The following is an 11,943-nucleotide window of genomic DNA, read 5'->3' on the forward strand; positions in this document are numbered from 1 at the left end:
AACAATATTGAACTGTATTGGTTTTGTTTTGTTTGAGAAAATAATAAACATTTCTTGTGAACTGTAATACAAAGGAATGTTAAGACAACATATAGCACATGATGATGAAAGTGAAGTGATTGTGAAAAATTTTCAGAGTTCAAATTCTTTGATTTTAATTAATACCTTTATTTAAGTAACATGACTACAAACAGTTTGTAGTTGGGTTTTAGTTATAAAAAAACACACCCCTTCTCACATTCTTATACTATTTAAGGATTCAATGAGTAAATTAGAACTATACATTGTTTGGATTTTTATTTTGTTCTTGAGAATGAGTAAAAACAGCTCTTGAAAATGTTTTATTATCTTGAAAACTCTAATGTTGATTTATTAGGGTAGAAAAACAGAATTTTTTACATTTTCGGATTAGGGTAAAATTTTTCCTACTTTTATTTATAAGTATGTTAAGCTCTTTCTAAATCATCTCTCTGACCCTTTCATAAAGTCAAATAATATCAAATTAATATTATAACAATAAAGAGCCAGGAGTAGTCCCCTGCGCACCACCAGATGTGGCCCCCAAACAAACCAAAATAGTTTTGATTTTTGAAGGGCCTAACCAAGCATTTATTGCTCATGAGATTAGGGAGACCCTTTTGGATGGTGATTAGGTGCCATCAGCAGAGGATCTGCTCTAAGCATTATGAGAAGTGCATTCTTACTAGGGATCAGCAGGGCCCAAATGGCAATGTTGCTTGATGTCTTCTAGGACTGCATTTGGCCCTGATTAGGTTATCATGATATGACAGAGATTGATTAAGAACGTACTATGTGAAAGATTGTGTCAGTTTTTTGGTTAATATTGGTTAAATTAGTATTGGTTTGCAAAATTGTACTTATGTAGAAGTACAATGTTACTCACCATCAGAATACCAGTTCCCACCTCTCCTGCACCACTGTCAACCTGACATTGGTAACTCCAATTCTGTGGTCTGAGTCTAAATATTTCTTTGGCTATTATGTATTGTTTTGCATTTTTTTTGAAATTCAAGTGAGATCAACAATATTTATATTTTTTTTCTGATTTACTTTGCAAGCGCAATTTCTTCTAGCTCTACCTACATGACAACAAAGCAGGTGAGATCATCTTTCCTGTAGCTAAGTGGCTTTCTTTTGGAAGTATAAGCCATGTGTTCTTTATTTGCCCATCTGTTGTTGGGCACTTGGATTGTTTTGAGTGCTGCCAGGAATGCCAATATGTATTTATTTCTTGAATTAGTTTTATAAATTTTTATAGATACCTAGGATTGCATCATATTATCTTTATATAGTAATTATATTTTGTGAATCTTATGATAGTTATATTTTTAATTTTAAAAGAAATATTCTTAATATTTTCTATGGAGATGGACCCAATTTTCATTTCTACCAATATTGAATAGGAGTTCACTTTTCAGCACACTAGACCTAGTTATTATTTCCTATGGCATCTTTGGTAATGACCATTCTCATTATTGTCATTTTAATTTGCGTTATTCAGTTAGCAAGGATGAGCATTTTTTCCACATGGCCTGTTGACGATCTTTATATATTCAATGGAAAAATTCTGTACAGCTCTTCTTTCCTATTTTTGTTGGAATGTTTGGTTTTGATGTTGTGGATATTTTGAGGTTCCTTATGATATCAGATTTTAGCCCATACCTGAGATATGCTAAAATTTTTTAAAGCTCTTCTGGACCTCAATGTTCCTATCACTGACAGAAATGGATAAAAGAGGTTGTCCTAAACTCATTCTAGCTCTGTCTTGTCATGCTGAAAATTTATTCAGTTTTTATCAAAAGGCATTAGAGAGCAGCAGATCTGATAATTTTTAAGACAATGAAGACTTTGGTGTGCAAGATACCTACAGGAAAAAAATAAATTTCATCTGCTAATATTTCAGAAGAGGGCAGCTCTTGGAAATTTTACATAGATCTAAGAAATTACTTGTAAGTATCCATTAATGTTAAGTTGAGGTTTGTGAGAGGTCAATTATAACAAACTTATTTGCTGTGTGATGTTATTAATTTAAATGTTAAGACCTTTTTAGTTCACATGATGACTTTTTGAAGAAACCTTTTCAAAGAAAAAATATTTGGTGAGACAAACATTGCTTCACATAAAAAACAGCATTATTAAGGTTTTATAGGTACGCAATGAGTAACATATAGTTAATATATACATGTTGCCAGATTGTACTATTAAATGTTTCCTCTTAACTTCTTAGTTATTATCATTTTCTGTTGTAACACTTAATAAATTATCAGCTCTCTTTGTAATATAAACCAGGATATGGTACATTACTGGATATAATATTTCTAACTAAAGCACCATAATGTCCAATAGGTTTTTAGAATTCATTCTTCTAATGGATTGGGCATTTCTTATCCTTGACTAATATTTCCCAATGATCACCTCCATTTATACTACTTTCCACAGACCTGGAGTTTTATCCTAGCTCTGTTTCGCATTGCCCAGGTGGCCTCAGCAAGAAGACTCTTAAACCAAGATCTCTAGCTACAGAGGCATGATTTTATCATCCACGATGGAGCAGAAAGTTTCCAGACACCACAAAAGTACCTAGGATAGAGTCAAAGAACATGTACGGAACCTGTTGTTATTCTGGTGACAGTATACTTCAAGGGTGGAGAAACCCTGTATTTCTTAGACCAAGGGAACTCCCTTTCTAATTTTCCCAATATTTACTGTCCTATGCAAGAAATAAAAAAGAGAGAAGAACAAATTAATTTTTTTAGTTTTGTTATTGTTTTTTGTTGTGCTTTGTTTTGTTTTTATTTCAAGACTGTGCTTATTGTGTGGTTGTTGTCTTTATTGCTGTGGTGCTTTTTGAGTTTTTTGTTTGACCTTTTTTTTTGTATCGTTGTTATGTTTTTCTTCCTTTTTCTCTTTTCTTAAATTGATATTTATAGCCTCTAGAAGGACTCCTCCCATTTTTTGCTTGTTTGATATTTGCCCCATTTTATTTTATTATTCTTTTTTTTTCTTTCCTTCAAACAGAACCACATAACTTGAACCATCTTGTTCTGCCTCACAAATGGAGGAAGAAATATTGGAGGGTACCAAGACCAAACAATCGTATGAACATTATGTAGAAATAAAAAAATGATCAGACTTAAACACCAAATCCAAAGCCAGCCACAACAGAATCAAAACCCAATCTACAACAAGCTAAACACAGAGGGGACCACATATACTAGCAGCTTGGGTGTAAAGGAGAGGGATATGGGATGCATGCTGGTAACAGGGGTGAAGGGAGGACAACATTGGTGGTGGGAATGCCCAGTTCAATGTCTCTATGTACCTAAAATATTACTGTGAAAGATTTGTAACCTACTTTGGTTAAAATAAAAATAAAAAAGAAATTAATTACTTCTTTGGTGAAATGAAACTAGAAATAAACAGGATTTTCTTGAAGACAAGCTGAAATGACTATAAGATTCATTGATGAGATAATTTTACATGTATTGAGATTCAATAAATGTTTATGATCTTTTTTTACTTTTTCTTTACTATTTAGGTTTGCATGAGTATATTTGGTCCATATGAGCTTTAAACCAATCTTTCTAACTTAAAAACTTCTTGAAAGGAATGATAATCAAGTTCTTCAGTATTTAAATATACTATCTATTTTTTGCATAAAGTGGCTGAACTTCTTCATGATATTAGAGAAAGGTCATTATTTGCAAATATGTCACTTATAATAAATAATTAGGTATCAATCTGATGCCACCTGCTATGACCTTATGCTGAACTATGAGGAAGTGAGATGCTTTAAATGGTAAGGAGAAAATAACTGAGCTATTAAAAAGTTTCCTTTTCATTTTGTATATCAATTTAGTCTGCTTGTTTTTGAAAGTGTCACTGCTTCAGGGAAGAAAGGGGAAAAAATCTTCTATTAAAGAGGGAAAGAAGTTTCCAAAGAAGTTGAAAGGTTCGTTTTATTTTCTTAAATTCTCACTGCCAAGTATAGGCTCTTGGAAAATATGGGTAGCCAGCTATAAAGATGTAATAGAAAATAGTAAAAGCAATGAAATGTACAATTAAAGCTTACACACCCCAGATATCTTCTAGTTCATTAGTCATCAGCCTATCTCAGCCCAGGAGTTTTCTCAATCTCTGTTCTTTACTCTCAGGCTCTACCACAGTGAAACCAATGATAAGGTTCACTCTATTTTATAGTGCTTTCTTGCACAAAGCAATAATCTCTTAAAGATGAAGTTTAATGCTCCCTTGGGAAATGCTGTTCATTTCAGACCCCCCCCCCCCCCCCGGCTTGTAAATGAGATAGGGATATACTAGACTCACCACCAGAGGGAGTTCAAACTAAATTGTGGGAAATTTAGAGGAAGGGGAATTCCAGAAAATTTTGAGGCATACCTCAGGGCTGAATTTAGTGCTTTGAGGAATTAGAAACCAATTGTACATGAATGCTTCAGGTCTTTCAACAATTGATTAGATAGAGCTGAGAGAGGGATTTGCCACTCATTAAAGAAGTGTGTACTGTATTCTTCTCTACACACTTATAGAGACGTGGGGAAGGTTAGTAAGCAAAACAGATTAATACCTTGTTTTTGGTTTAATAAATAATAGGATAAAGAGGCTGGAGTAATAGCACAGTAGCAGGGCGTTTGCCTTCACACTACTTACCTGGAACAAACCCAGGTTCAATCCCTGACATCCCTTATGGTCCCCCGAGCTTGCCAGGAGTGATTTCTGAACACAGGGCCAGAGTAACCCCTGAGCTTGGCTGATTGTAGGCCCCAAAACAAAAACAAACAAACAAAAAGGACAAAGTAAAATATGGAAGACACTAATCTATCCAGACTAATGGGGATGGGAGTGAGGAAGGTCAGGTTTTTAATGAGAGTCCTGGACTGGTGGTGAATAGTCATCCTCCCTCTCATAACCCAGAAAGACTGGATCATGGTTTTCCATAAATCCAGGCATAGGATATCTGGTAACAATTATAAAAACTGCAGATCCTTCTAACATTTTTCTGCCACCAAATGTTGCTAGAATCTTAATCCATTTCTTAGTTGCTTAGAATTTAATTAATTTAGTTATGAAGAAAACAGAATTGTTTTGGAATACTTTTAAGTTCCTTCTGAAGTATGTGTAGAAGTATGACAAGCAGACATAGGTCTGGAAAATACTGGGTGGGTTCTGACCAGTTTTAACCTAAACAGTGAAGTTCCCTTCTGTCCCTTTACTTTCTAAGTCACTAATAGTAGTGATGCTTTCAAGCCAAAGGCTCTTTGAATTATTCCTTTTCTGTAATGGCCTGAAGAATCATAAATATTTTTCTAAATTGTAAGCTAGGTGCAAATCATCTCAAAACCAATGTTCTCAGTTGAGAAAGACTCATTCTGGTTAGAGGTATTTTCTCTTATGTTTAGAGTGGTATGTCTATCTTTGCCTCTAGTATAAGAAGAAATATTCTGAGTCCTGAAATGGCAGTTTTCAGTTAGCTTTTTATAGTATATATTTTTTATTTTTAGTGAAGCAAAATCATTTTTATTTAAAGAAACTTACTTAGACAAGAGAGGAGTGAAAGAGCAAGATGTGTTCAAAAGAGAATACAGTCTTCTCCAGAGTCAAAAAAGTCATCCAGATTTTGAAAAAGAGGAAGAATTGTTAATAATCTCTCAATTCCCAGAACTCAACAGGAATCTAAGAACGTAGTAACTAGCTGAAAGATAAATGGTTGAATCAATGAATCAATGATGAAATCTGACTGCTATGGGAAGTCTCATTTCTTACCCAAGCTATAAAGTTATAAAATATCAGAAAGGTTTGTTTCCAGGCATGCCTCTTTGTTTCCAGTGCAGACAATTTATTTTGTAAAAAGTTTAGAAGCAAATTGACTTGCCTCTCAACTTTATTGTCTATGTAAAACACTACAGTGAAGTTCAGCAGAAAAGGCCATGAAAACTACTCAAGGTGGCTAGAGATATGCTTCATAAATCTCTCAAGATGATTAGAATGTCTGAAGTATCATGTCCTTACAAGTTTTGTATAAAAATTGAGATAAATTGAACCTTACTGGAAGAGATAATTCATACCCCATTCACCAACATAATTTCTCTTTGTCCATTTAAATAATTGTAACTGCTTTTCCCCACTACTAATTCTTTCTGACTTGTACCTAAAACTTATCTATAAAATTAGGGGCTTTGACCTGTAGCACAATTCACTAAAATGTGTTTGTAAAAATAATCTTAACATTAATAAAATAATAAGATGTATGTTTGAATGCTGGACAGATTATTTTATACCACCACATTAAAATTCTATATTCTTGCAAATATCTTTTCTACATTTTTAAAGAATAGAAAGTTCGCATGTCATTAACTTGCCAGGATTTTATGATTCCTTAATGCCAGAGCTTGTCCAAAGCCTGACTAACCTCAGCATCTAAATTCTTTCAATTATTTCATGCATTATCTTATGGTCTTAAACTATGGAAAACTGAAATAGATTCAGTATAATAAAAATTTTTCCAATGAAAAAAATAATTTTAAATGTTCTGTACACACAAAAGTCAATTCATTTTCTATGTTTGGGCCACATTTAAATGATGTAAATAATTATGATGCATCTCATGATATTATGTGTTCATGTAGTAATATAATTAGGGCTTAAATAATTGGAGATCCCTGTATCATTTATTTTAATAAACATGTTTTTATTTGGTACATACAATTATCCCACAGGTATATGAGAAGATGCTCCACATCACTAATCAGCAGACAATATAAAATGTAAGTCAAAAACAAACAACACCAATTGACTAGAATCATAAAAGCAAAATGCTAACAATAAGATGAATATAGAAAGGAGAAAATTTGCATTTTATTTCTTATATGTAGAATATAAAATTTTAAAAACATAAAAGCAGAATATAATGATAGGAACCAAGAACTAAGAGATTGGGAAAAAAGATATGTATAAAAGATGCTAAGCTGTGGTTATGTAGGATGAGTAGGTCTAGACATCTAATATATAGCATGATGGCTATGGTTCATAAAGTATAGAATATTGGAAATGACCTGCGATTCTATTTCATGTACTCTCATCAATTAAACATGACTAATGATTTTGTTAGGAGTTGGTATATTAGCTTCCCTACAGTCATAATGTCTCTGTATAGGTATGTAAAAGCTTCATACTTTAAATATAACAACAGTTCATATTTTGCCGTAAATGCTCACAGAGCAAAGAAGTGCTTTCATTTACAATTTTGTTGAGCACCTATTGCACACCGACCTGTGTTTTAGAATTTGAGGCAGAGCAAAATAGAATAAAATTCTTACTCTCAGAAAACTTGCTTTATATACAATTAATGTCCTTCTGGAACACTCATTCCCATTATTGTCTAAATTACAGTTCAGGTGGAAGCAAATTATCCCAAATTATGTAGATAATTGCCTTTGTACTCCTTTTCACTGCTTCTATGGACTTGACCAGCCAAAAACATCCATTGGGACCCCATATAAACATTTCTTTGAAAAAAGAATTAAATTTGGAAAGTAGAAGATAAAGAAAAACACTTAAAGTTATTTTTTAGTCCCTTTTCTCTTTCTCAGCGGACAAATTTGAAGTGATAAAAGTTCTGGCTTGGTAAAATGGTAATGAGCCTTTATGCTTCAATATTATATGGGAATAAGGGGATTGTTGACAATAATAGTGCCTCAAAAATGTGTGAGTTATTTAATGAATTAAAATTTTGCTTCATTAACTCACTTGAACTACACTGGTGTGAACAATGATCCCAGAGGTCTTTGGTGTGCACAAAGGATGCCTCTGTGGACGTCGTAGATCAGTAATTCTCCAAGATAATCCATAGTCCATGACTTCCCTCATGTTGAAGAGTTTATTTTCAGAGAGATTGCACAACTATCTGTCCCGCATTCATCATCTAATTGCCTCTTTACCTTTTATGTGCCTCTAGATACTAGTAAATGAGTGATTCTAACAATACTGCTATTTTTAAAAAAATCTTTGAACTTAAGAATGGCCCCTATAATGAATCAGTATCACTTTCTAGCAAGTATCTGTGAATAAATCTGGTTACTGGTGGAGAACGTATAGCTTATGAGTGTAGCCCATTACTTTGCAAATCTGGAACTTTAAATGCCTGACTTTGAAGAGTAGGTTGTAGACTAGGAGATCCAGGAAATCTCATAATTGCTCATTGCTTTCAGGTGAATTCAAATCAGCCACCATTGAAGGCAAATACGTAGAGTAATTGAGACTCTTTGGTAAGGATTGATTTATGTTGTGTTTCCACATCACCAGATGAACTAGCTAAAATTTGGTCCTGATTCCTGAAGGGAGAGCCCTGAGAATTTGCTGCTGATGCCTCTCCCCAGAGCACTCTTTAATTGGCAAAGAACAAGTTGGCGAGTGAACCCGAGTACACATGAATCACAAGCTCAAGGCAGTTTTGTTGTTTTCCTTTTATTGTTACACCCAGTAACTTTAATTAAGGTTAAAGGGAAGCAAGTTAAAAAATTTATAGTTGTGATCAAAAGCCCTTTATGAAGAAAATACCTGCTCTGTCGATGCTCACAATTTGAAATTAAAAAGCTCTCCCATGAATTATAACCCTCATAAATTGGTAGGGGTTCCTTTTGCTTATTTGGGAAATTCTTTCACATGCATTATCTGATTTGGAAATTATCATTCCTGTGAGGCAGACCAGTTCAATATTTTGCTAGCATATTTTTAGCTATAATTTTGATGATAAGCATGGCAGCAAAAAGATACCACCAAAAATCACACAGCATTTTATCAAAGAAATAAGTCAAGTGTTAGACTGGACAAAGCCATTTAACAAATGTCTTTTGACAACAGTATAGATTATTTACCTAGCTTCACCTATGTTCATATAAAATACCTTTATGCCTATAATACATTTGATTTTCTAATATCATTATCATTATAACCTCATTCAAGAAACAGCAGTGCACTGACAATCTTCTATGTTGAAGAAAAATGTTGTATTTACTTATTGTTTATACACAGATGCGTATGAGACAGAGTCTGTCCCTTGTGTATTATAAAAATATTTTACAAACAATATGTGATGTATTTGAAATAACAAATTAAAATCAAGATTAAAATTTACTATATGCTTACTAACAAGCAATTCAAAGAATGTTTCACTGACAATAAATAAATGTGCTCTAGATATTGAAGGAGTGACAAAAATATAAACAGAAAGAGTGACATTTTTAGTGAATATAGAAGTAATTGAATAATAGTTGTTAAGAAGCAAGCTTTGGGATATAGTTCTTTGCATTTTAGGACCATCTAACCATTTTTGTGATGTATAATTTTGTCTAACTTGTCTCAATTACTTTTAGAAGCAACTCTTTGCTTTATTTTCCTATTTTTATAAATTGGCAAGAAAATTATAGGTTTTACCTCAAAGGGTATTGAAATCATTTAACAAGAAATGCCAAATAGCATACCATATAATAAGTGTTGTATAACCAGTCAATTGAGCATTTACTATTTCAAAACATCACTTGAAGTAAAGTTGATGCTTTACTCTATATTTCATGATTAAGATGCTAAACTCCAAAGAGATGAAATAATTTGTTTAAATTTTTAATTCACTTATATATTTATTTTTGAGTATATATATGTGTGGACATTGGCAGCATTATATTTACTTTGTAAAGTAGATGTGACATTGTGCTAACAAATCCAATCTAATTGTGACTTCATAACTTCATGATGGTAAAACAGAATCTTAACAAAATGGGCAGGTTTGCTGGTGATCAAATTACTTTCAAGAGCAACCCCAGGTAGATGATTTCAAGGATGGGTTAAGAAAAATGTTATTTGCTAGTAGGGACAATGTACAACTCTGGCTTCACAGGGAGAAATAGAAAATATGGTTGGGAATAGTGAGGTTCTTTTAATATCCTTGCAAATTTGATTTCAAGGATCTGAATTTCCTATGCTGTTGCCTTTCCATGAAGTTCCATTTGCTCCTTAAATCTGAATAATAATTTAGCTGGATAGAATATTTTTGGTGGGGGTGTTCATTTCATAGAGTTTTTGTACTAAATCCTTCCATATTCTTCTGACTTGTAGAGTCTCATTTTATAGTTCTGCTGTCCATCTTATGAGCTTTCCTTTGTAAGTTCCTTTTTTGATCTCGTTGCTGTCAAGATTCTGTTTCTATCAGTAACAAATATCAATATCAAACAAGATATTTAGGAAGATATTAGTGTATTTTCTCATTTTTAGGAAAGAGTGCCTCAGATTTTTCCTGGGTTAATTTTCACTGAACACTTTTTTTTTAAAATATGGAATGCTTCACAAATTTGCATGTCATCCTTGAGCAGGGGCCATGCTAATCTTCTCTGTATTGTTCCAATTTTAGTATATGTGCTGCCAAAGCGAATATTCACTGAACACTTTTGACCTCTTGAAGGTACCTGAAATCCTCAACTCTGGGAAATTCTGTTTAATGACTTCTTGAAATAGTGTTTCTTCATCATATTTATTGATTTTTCATCATATTTAACTTTTTCATCATATTTACATCAGGAACACTTATGATTCTTATATTTCTCCTCTTATATTGATCCCATAGCTCTTTGATTTTCTTTTATTTCTTTTCAGAATATTTTTCAACCTTCTGTTGTTTTCTAGTAGTTTTCTTCTCATATTGGAGCTTAGAGATCTTTTAATTAACTTCTGTTATTCTGTTCCTTAGAGCTTTTATTGACTTATTTTTTTATTTTTGGACCACACCCAGTGGCACTCAGGGGTTATTCCTAGCTCTGAACCCAGAAGTCACTCCTGGCAGGCTCAAGGGACCATATGGGATGCCAGGGATCCAGCCCAGATACATCTCAGATCAGTCGTGTGCAAGGCAAACACCTTACCATTGTGCTATTCACTCGGGCCTCTATTGACTTTTTTTTTTAAATGACCATGATCTTCATTCTGTCATTTCTTACTCTATTTTTATTTCAATTTTCATAATTTTTTGAGCTTTGATGGCTGCCTGTGCTATATTCTTTGAACCCATTTAATATCCTTCTAATTGTGTCACTAAAGACATTGTCTGAAGATATACTAGAGTTGTTGATGTCTTGGATGATATTTTTGCTCATTGATTTTAGTTAGTGAAAACTGGGTGTTTTCTCCACTGGTTTTCTAGTGGTTTTTTTTTTTTTCTGTGGTGTTCATGATGAGTCCTTGTATTTAGTACCCTGGAATATGCTGAAGAATTAAGCTGGAGATACAGAATATAACTGTGAGCAGTGTGGAATTTGCTGAGTATTTCTGGCATGCAGATGCAAAAGTGGGCACATATTTCAGTTGATGTGGTGGCACAGGTTGGATATGAAAGCTGCTGGACCCACCTGCCTGGGATTCCAAAGAGGCTCAAAGATGTCGGCCAAAGGCTAGCCTCACCTGGGATGATGGAATAGCAAGCAGAAGGTCAGGTTATTCTTTTACAACTGTAAATGTAGTGATTAAAATCCCAATATGTGGACTAGAACCTGTTTCCTTTAGTTGTCTATCCCAAGTTCACAAATGTCACTTATATTAGTGCTGTTACTTTTTTTATGATATCTATTTTTATTTCTACCACTACCACCACCAACACTATTACACGACTACAACTTCTACTATTAAAACTAGTGCTGTTATTGCTGCTCTTACTAATGCTGCTATTTCAACTGTTACTACTATTACTTTTTTGGTTTTGTAACACATTGGAAATGGAATTTCAATCAGATGAAGTTCTTTACCTTTACAAATTATGACTTAATATGAAGGGAAATGGGAACTCATGATATTTCTAGAGAAAGATTAACTCGTGTCACTGTTTAGAATTATTAAGGAGAGAAAGAGACAAGGAGACAAACA

General features: G+C 33.4%; 1 non-coding gene across 1 annotated transcript; it reads right to left on the reverse strand.

The window, feature by feature from the left end:
- Positions 1–10,358: 10,358 nt before the first annotated feature.
- LOC126033008 (U6 spliceosomal RNA) lies at positions 10,359–10,461 on the reverse strand. The gene has a single exon (XR_007504165.1). It is a non-coding gene; the product is annotated as a U6 spliceosomal RNA (small nuclear RNA).
- Positions 10,462–11,943: the final 1,482 nt, after the last annotated feature.

Source organism: Suncus etruscus, chromosome 16 (assembly GCF_024139225.1).
Source record: "Suncus etruscus isolate mSunEtr1 chromosome 16, mSunEtr1.pri.cur, whole genome shotgun sequence".
In the NCBI taxonomy this organism is placed as follows: domain Eukaryota; kingdom Metazoa; phylum Chordata; class Mammalia; order Eulipotyphla; family Soricidae; genus Suncus; species Suncus etruscus.